Below are 9,726 nucleotides of genomic sequence, written 5' to 3' on the forward strand. Positions count from 1 at the left end.
TTGTGTCGTGGGTGGGTGGTAGAAGCCGTGAGTTTTTCTCTTTGTCTCCTTGGATTCTCGATGGGCTCAGTATTCTCTAGTACACAAACTGGGACTGGCTCGTAGGTGTGGCAATTGGGCGGATTGGATTGGATTTGGTTTTGGATTGAGTTGATTCAATTCATCTAATCTGCCAAACTCGCTTTAACCCAATCCATCCCCTAATTTTATTTATACAAAAGAAGATAATTTGTTTAATAAGTGTAGGGTTGTTGCTTTAGATCCATCAGTGGAGTTTTAATTCGTGGCATTGAAAGAGACATGTCACTTTATTCTTTCACTGCCCATCACTCCCTGTCCTCAACGTTGGAGATAATAGAGTCTATAAAGTATTTCATGCCTATAATATCATCCATGTCTTTGTATACAACATCAACTGGATGGAATGTGACAGTTCGATTAATATTAAATTGGGTGAATTCTACATACTTATCTTTGACGAAGGATTTTGGATTGTATAAAAAAAAAAAAATCAATTTTCAAAAATCTGATATTCTATATATAAAAAGACTTGCCAAACGCTGTAACTCAATCTTGGCCATCAATGTCATCAACTCTCTATCTTTTATACAACACTATGGGCCATCATCAACCCATACCCCACCCGCTAATAGACAAACGCACGTGCACAAACATAAAAAATAAGCCATGCAGACGCAGTTATAGACTGTATTGATGGTTACATAGATATTTTACAGGATCAGAACGTGTGGAACTGTGAATTGAACCACGGTATATCCAACCAGACCAGACCAACCTCAGCATCAAGTGTATAGGAGATCCGGTTTCCTGCACAACCTTTAGCCAATTTCACCACTGAAATCATTTGCTCTTTCTGAGTCCAACTCCAACTCAGATCTGATACACAGACAAGTAATTGAGATAATTATAAAACTCAGTTCTAATGTTTGTTTTTTTGTTTGGGCCTCGGCCTACATCAATTCTATATTCATTCTACAACATCGAATACATGTGGTATGTACGAGCCTGACAAGCCGGACCTAATCGGCTGAGCCAATCAGCCAATCAAGACTCAAGAGACAGGGTTGTGAGCACCAAAAAGATTGACCCATTTTCTGTGCTCCAAATCTAAGGATCAGGCCTGCCTGGCCTACCCACAACTGGAAAAAGTGTACCAGCTTTTTTTTTTTTTAAACGCTGGCCACATGAAAGGGCCCACGTAGCCGGGTGGCCTCACCACGTGGAGTCCGGATCTCCTGTTCACTACCCACATAACATCGCAGTCACACATGGAGAACATTCATCCTCTTATATAGGAATGGCAATGGGGCGGGGATCATATTCCCCGTTCCCAACCCCGACTATGAAATTAACCCCTGTCCCTGTCCTCAATCCCCCACCGGGGATAAATTTGTCCTCCATCCCCGATCCTTGACAGGGATGGGTCCAGGGGACCCGAATCCCCAAATTTTTTTTAGATAACAGTATTTATTTGAAAAATAAATTTACTTAAAATAAATAAAAAAAATAAATTATAAATAATTTTTTAAATATGTTTTGATACATATATATAATATAAATAATATAGTAATATATTATAAATAATATAATATAGATATATATATATATATATATATATACATAATCGGGGGCAGGGCAAGGCGGGGACCTCAATCCCCATCCCCGACCTTAACCCCAATCAGGGATTCTTATTAATCCTCATCCCCATCCCCGTCCCCACCCCGTCAAAATAATCCCCATCCCCAACCCCATCGGATCAAGGAAGTCGAATCCCCATCGAGAATGGGAAAAATTGCCTTTCCTACGGATAGTGTGTTTTGAGTAAATGTGAACAAAGTTCTACAACCCACAACTGTAGGCTTGATAAGCCTCTCATAAGTCATAACTATTGGGTATTGATACCCAATCCTACAACCCACAACTTTTTTAGGGGATTTTTGGTCCAATATATGGTGTTACATTGTTATTGTGTTTTCACTTGATCAATATAAATTTATGAGAATATATATTGGCGGCACATCACATATGAGTGTCATTTTAATTAGAAAATTACATATACGTGAAAAATAGTAAATTTGAGGTTTTAGATAGAAATAATAATTTATATTGACCAACTCAAAATATTTCAGAAAAAAATTTTTTTACACAAATTTGTATTGATCAACCTAAAACACAAGGTTAACACAATACCACTGTACCAAACACCTCTTGATTGCTTTGAAATTTTGGGGGCGTTTTGAATTGTATAGTGGAATCTCTTTATATCCGGTAATTATGTTCATTTTGAAATCTAACGTTTTAAAATTTCATATGATTTGGATCTTTGTAATTCTGATGATTTTGCCAGAACTTGTGCAGGTTGTAAACGAGTTTTAGAATTCTATATAATCTAGAACCAAACATCGGAATTATTGTTAGAATTTCTGCAAAGGATAATTCAAATTCTAGTATATTATCCAAACAGCTTCTTTGGTACCCATTTGGGAGTATTGTTCTGGAGTGGTTTCTTCATTTTCACAGATCCCAACTCATAATCTGCAAATGTCTGAATTTAATACATAAGTATATCTATTATAATCGGGTCATATCGATAGTAATGTCCGGTTTTGAACTGGTTTGCACATTTACCATAAAAACAACAATTTGACGTTTTAGGTAGAATTAACAATTTATATTAATCAGTTTAAAATATTTTAAATAGAAATAAAATCTAACATTTATACTAATCAATCCAAAGAGGCAATGACAAGGCAACACCATTGTATCAAATACCCCCTTATTGGGCTGGACCAGACCTGACCCATTGACAATACTACTCATAGGAAAGTTGGTGCTGACTTGTAAGTAAAAGGAGGAAAAGCTCAAGTTTAGAATGAATATGGTCAAATTTCATCTGAGACGATGACTTCTCATTGCTTACGGTACCTTTCTAACCAGACAAAGTTTATATATCTTAGCAGAATTAAAGGGCCCATAAGAGTTGCAAGAAAATGGCAGACTTGATTCAATTTGTGGTAATGGGCGATTAGTTGTTTTGTGGCAATGGGCGCTGCTTAGTCCAGGCTCTCCCAAGGCAGATTGATGAACAAGAATTAAAGAATTTAGATTTGTGGGGTATTCGGCGGAACGTCTTAGCATTTCTTTATGTTTGGTTTGGGGGAAAAAGTAGAGAAAGCAAAGGAAACCTATAAAAGTTTTATAAAAATTTTTCTATTTTTCCCTTCCTTTTCCTACTTTTTCCTTCAAACCAAACAGTCTTAAGTGAAAGCGTGGCTATCCCAATAACACACATGGTGCTCTCTAAACCATGTTATGCACATTTGAAATCTCTCTCTCTCTATCTTTTGGTCTCTATTTTTAATTCATTAAAACCATTTCACTAATAAAATCTTTGGTTGTCACAATTAGGCTGTGTTTAGTTTAAAGGAAAAGTGAGCATTACCATGCAGAAATGAAAACATAATTTTTTTACATACTCCATATTAGTGCCTTTGGATTTATCTGGCAATGGATCAGGTTAAGTGGTAAAGGGGTAAAGCCACACTGACCCAACCCTAGGTTGGGTAGGTTGGGTCAGCCTTAATCGGGTTGAGGTAAATTTCGGTCAATCCGGTCTGTTGGTATTGCAAATTGAAATATATATATATATATATATATATGTATGCATAAACTTGGCTTAAAAAATGAAAGCAAAACTTGTTGATATTATATATTCACTTTGAGTTCAACGTGAAATGCAATTAAGTGAAATTAAAAAACACAAGATTTTATATACCATTTTGTCAAAAAAAAAATATAGGATTATTTCACCAAAATATATCAGTACTATTTGGATATTTTACCAAAAACTTGGCTCAAATAGATCTTACCTCTAGTACTATTTGGATATTTTCCCATTTGGAGACCTTTTTTTTAATGGGATGCGATTTGATTGCAAAGACTAATTTATTTTTGTTTCAAATTTTATTTTATTTTATTTGTTTGTAATGCAGATAAAGTGATTAAACATAACCTGAAATAGTGCAAAAGAACATGTATTCATCTTATTTGCATTATATCATGCATTAGTATCAGTGCAAATGAGATTGTACGTACGATACAAATTAACAAATAGAGTCTAGAAAGCCCGAAGGCAAATCCATTTGACTAGGATCTAAAATTATAGGGTTATGGCACAGCTGCATGCTTTCAACGATAGCAAAAATACAGTTAATTGAGGAGGAAGGATAAAGAAATTGACAAACTCAGATGCAGAAAGAGCATTACGAGCAAATTAAAGTGATGGACTTCCGAGTTTGCGTCATCCCTGTAAATATGCTTGATCTCATAGCAAGAGAGGGAGAAGTACCTTGCAATTGTCCAAATGCATTCTAATATGTGAAGGAATGAAATTTTAAAAGGGTAAGAGTGTAAGACCCCAACATGGGTTAAGCAACAACGCTCGAGCCTCCTTCGATCGAGTACTATCACATATTGCAAATTGAGTGAATGAGTTCGCAAGAGGCCTTCTTCAAGGAAGGCTAAGGCTTCCTCATCAACTGGAGAGCAACAAACTATCTGTTTAGCATTTCCTGCCACCAATATTGCAAATACCAACACCCACAACATAGAGCAAGCCATTAATGGCCCATCAACATTAATTTCCACCACCTGAGAGATGGAGCTGACCACACTCTAAATTTAAGTGAATTATTAAGAATAGCAAGTTTGGATCCAAAGAAGACTAACTAAGGGCTCAGTTCTGAGTGACTACAAATACAAATATGTAAAGTGCAAAACCTTATATTTTGTATAGCTGCATTTGAAAATGATGCAAATAAGTGTGAATGAAAATATATAGCGTGCGAAACTGTTCATATAAATTACAAAGTTGGGTTAGTTTTGCACTAACAATTTTACCTTTTTGTCAAACATACTTTTAACTGTAATGGATGCAAACACTAATTCCAAAAGCCCACTTGAATGCAAATTTATTTATTTTTTATTGATGTATTTGTACATCTCATTATCGATGTAAATATGCATTGAAAAATGTGTTTTTTTTTGTCATTTGTCAATGCATAAATGCAATGTTGCCAAACATAAGCAAAAGTGAACCAGAGTGCAAATTTACCCCGAATCGAGATTTACACTCCATTTGCATCGTTTCCAAATGTATCCTATGTATTTGCATGTGTACTCCTTCCAAACTGAGTCAAATGAACAAATGATTATTAGTTTCAGTTGTTGTCTCACAAAGATGTTTGGGTGATGGTTGAGTTGGCCAAGGATGTCACGTGGCAATTTCCACTACCGTCATCTCTCTCTAGCCATGTCTACACCACGTGTGGTGGAAGAGCATGACTAAGAAGGAGTGTCCTACACGAGCAAGTAAGCAGACTCTGTCGAGGAAGAGGATACCTCCCAAAAACCTTGACGGATTACCTCATCCCAAAAACTTCATAATCCCTATCCTTCTAGGATACAGACACCACGTTATAAATAGGGCTTGAGGTAAGGGCCCCCCTTTTTGGAAGAACACTCTTTGAATACCTCTTTGCACTACCTCTTCGGCTCAGACTAGCATTATTTCAGCCTACTCGGCCTAACCACCTCTTTCTCTATCAAACTGGCTTGAATGTCAAAGCACCTACACGGGGAACAATTCCTCGAGCCTTTGACCTTTCTCCTGATTGTAAATCTTAGTGCGCGACTTTGTCCTTCCACCTCGGCCTCGTCTAGTTAGCAGGATTATATGATTGTATCATTGGTTCGAAACACCTCGGGTTGAACACCATCAGGTCAAAGGGGATAGATATGACCAATCCTTAAAGGAATAGGAGAAACATAGGTGGGACCAAGGTTCAAAAAATCAATACGATACGCTTCGTATCGAGCGTATTATATCATATGACCCCACTATTTTCTAATGAAAAATATGGATATTAAACTACCCAAAAACCAAATTTTGAAAAAAAATAAAAATAAAAAACATATTTTCGCATGGGAAAGTACTAATACTACGTAGAGGCGTATTGATACTTGGAACCATGGGTGGAATTAGTTGTTTTATAAGCTCAAAATTTTAATTTTTATGAATAAGTACTCACGATTCACAAACTTTGTCGTAGAAAACTTCTCGTTAGATGGGGTAAGGGTCCAATACAAAACTTGGTCAAATAGAGAGGATAGCTTTAACTAATTCCAACCTATCCTGTTGAGTGTTCACGAACAATAATAATAAGAGGGGTTAACAAAACCTTTTGCATTGTCAAACTGTTTTGTTTTGTCTTCAACTCGTAGAAGTTGTGATATTTCAAATACTTTGTTTGAAGTAGGGGTGTAAACGGATTGAATTCGAATCAAACCAAGCAATATCTGAATTCGAATCCGATTAGAAAATCCGGTATCTGAATTTGTTTCGATATCCAATGAATATTGAAAATTAATATTTGAATTCGATTAAATATTCAAACATTTGATTTATTTGAATTTGACCAATTAATTATTTTAGATAATTAATAAATATTTTATTTATATAAAGCATATAAATATGTAAATTATTTATATAATTTAATTATTATATATATAAATTATATAAAATATTTAAATATTTTATATATTATATATAAGAATTAAGTAATTGGTCGAAATTGGATCATGGTTTAAGCATTGTGTATTGCATGTTGACTTTATTATTGCAAGGCATATATACTTTTTTTTTTATGCTGCAAGCATATACACTTATGTTATGAAGGATATTTGATAATTTATGTATTTTGTGCACGTTTCAATCAAATGATTGGATTGATGTTTGTGCATGCTATTTTACTTGTTAATTGTTTAAATGACAAAAATTTAGATGTGGTTTATGGGAGAGTTTGGATTCTGAAGATCCAATTCACTATGAGTTTTGGGGAGAGTATCAATTGCAATGTTTGGAGAGGTGAGGAGGGTGTGGAATTTACAAAACCCTCCTTGAACTCGACCCATTGGAAAGTGAAAACAATAAAAAAGAGAGGGGAACTTCTCAATTCCAATTCCCTATATATGGGCTCCACCTCCACTACATGAGGAGGGCAAATTCTGAGTTCGATTGACATACCACTTTGCAGTTCAACCAGACGATTAGAATAGTCCTTCATCATCTTCGAGTGCTGAAAGGGAGACGTCTGACCGGGGACCGGTATGGAACCTAAAATATCCTTAGAAGGTGAAACAATTTTTTGTGGAGATATCAAAGAAAATTCTTCAATCGAGTGATTGTGATTTGTCCCTAGGGGAATTGAAACTCTAAGACATGTCCTGCTCGCGACTTCATCTTAGTTCAGTCAGTTTGGTTTGGCTATTAGGTTACCTTCTCATCAGATGCTCTAACGAGAATTTCAGTTTGAGAACGGTTGCAGAGCTGGACGGATATGGATAGGGGTGAGCATAATTTGGTTAAAATCGAAAAAATAAATCGAAATTTCGGTTTCGGTTTAATCGGTTTGGCCTATTTGGTTTTTCAGTCCGATTCGGTTATTCTATTCAGTTTTTTGTTTCGGTTACCATATTTCCCAATTACGGAAAAAAAATGAATTAATATTTAATTAATTAATACATATACTTATATATGGAATTAAAGATCGAAATCCATAAGATAAGACCAACCATTAACTGAATTTGCAAAAAAATAGGCAATTCCGCACACATTAGTGTATTAGACACGTTCACGTTATCATGTAAAGTCCAAGACAACAAGAAAATCGAAAATAGAAAGAGAGAGACTCTTCGTCTCTTCGTCTTCCTCACTGTGGCGCTTCTAGTTCCAGAATACAGACTTGAGAGTTGAGACTTCCATAGTTCCATTCCAGAGCCCATACTTTCCACTCCAGTTTCCAGTTCGACACTTCATATTCCTCATCATCTGTTCCAGTCGACTCCAAAGCAAGAGCCAAGAGTAGACCAGACTCCATCACTCCAGAGAGGCAGAGAGGCAGAGATCGAGAATCCTCCCAAGCAAAGTTCTTCGTCTGCCGCAGTTTAGGCAGGCACTCTGCACTCAGGCAAAGACGCAAAGTTCTTCAGTTCTTCTTCTTCTTCAGTCTTCACCACCATCCGACTTTCGACTACCGCAATTCAGGCATGAACTCTGCACTCAAGCAGAGTTATTCGGTTCTTCTTCTTCAGTCTTCACTGCCAATTTACAGGCTTACAACAGCCAACAGGTATTTATTAACTTCTTCTTCATCTTCTTTAAAGGTCCAAAGTCCCAGCATTCTGAAAGTGACACTACCAAAGGTTGAAGGCATTCTGAAATTCTCTAATCATTCTTTTTTCCATTAATATATACTTGTAATATATATATTTGTAATCTATCTGATGAATACAGCTATTCTGTTATGTGGAGTGTAGATTCAGTTTGGAAATTGATATTTTTCCTCAATGGTCATCCCAACAAGTCACAACTTCAAATTAACTGATCCACTCAATAAATTTATTGAAAGTTAAATAATAATATAAAAATATTTTGGTTAGAACCAAAATAACCGAAAAAATTTGGTTCAGTATATTCGATTTTGGTTTGGTTTGTCATTTAGCTAATTCGGTTTTGAACCTAAAAAAACTGAATGCTCACCCCTAGATATGGGAAGGATGGCGTAGAACTTTAAATTAGCTTATCTAGCTTTAACATGCTGGTAGCTTTGCTTTTCCAGGAATAAGCAGTTTTGGTAGGTATTTGGCATCGGTGCTTGAAACATTGTACCATTTTGTTCAGAAACAGTGTTGCCATATAGTCATTTTTTGGGAAAACAGCATTGGTTTTGTTTGATACTGATAACAACATTTTCAATATTGATCTATATTATATAAATATCTAACATTCAAGACGATGCCACGTTGATGCCACAGGCAGCAATGCACTGTTTTCTCATAAAGCATTGAATTTGGTGTTGCTTCAGACCACACTTTATAATGCTGTTTTCTTAAAAAATAGCATCGATACCAAACATCACCTTGATTTCTTTTGCCTTTAGTAGTCGAATTCATAATGGCCCAGCCCATCACTTGGCATGTAATGGGCTTTTATACCACTTCCCAATCGTAATTCTAGTAATGAATCTTTATTTGAGATAAATAAAAAAGAAAGCAAAAAATTAATGGGTATTTTTTCAGTTCTATCTATGTAAGTATGCTTATTCCAGCCCGAGGCCCACTTTACATAATTGTGTAGTTCTTTTCTTGGCAACAAATTGGGCTCGGTTTAGGCCCAAGGCCATCCCAAGCACAAAATATTTGGTTGACCTTGGTGCGGCATAGATGTTTACCACTATTTGGTGAATCGAGTCTATTGGACCGACGGGACAAATCATACCTCCCTTAGCATACCAGGATCTTATCCTATACTATATGTATGTATTAAAATTAAATTCAAAGTAATCAGAATATCATATATGATATCATCTATAAAATTCGCTAAGCATACAATATTATCCAAACCAACTTTACTATTGGATATTATGGGCTCGGGCCCGATCTCTTTCGATCCATTTACAAAGAAAGGGATCGGATACGGGTCACCTAAATCGAACCGGATTTGAATACGAGATCGGGATACCCCTGGGAGCACGGCATCCAGCCGCACATCGAGAATATGAGTCATGAGAGATATTTTACTTCGCTGGATACCGCGCTCTCAGGTTATACTTCAAACCGATCCAAAGTCCAAAGTCCAAAGTCCAA

This window comes from Nelumbo nucifera, chromosome 3, assembly GCF_055504915.1.
Source record: "Nelumbo nucifera cultivar China Antique chromosome 3, China Antique-T2T, whole genome shotgun sequence".
Classification (NCBI taxonomy): domain Eukaryota; kingdom Viridiplantae; phylum Streptophyta; class Magnoliopsida; order Proteales; family Nelumbonaceae; genus Nelumbo; species Nelumbo nucifera.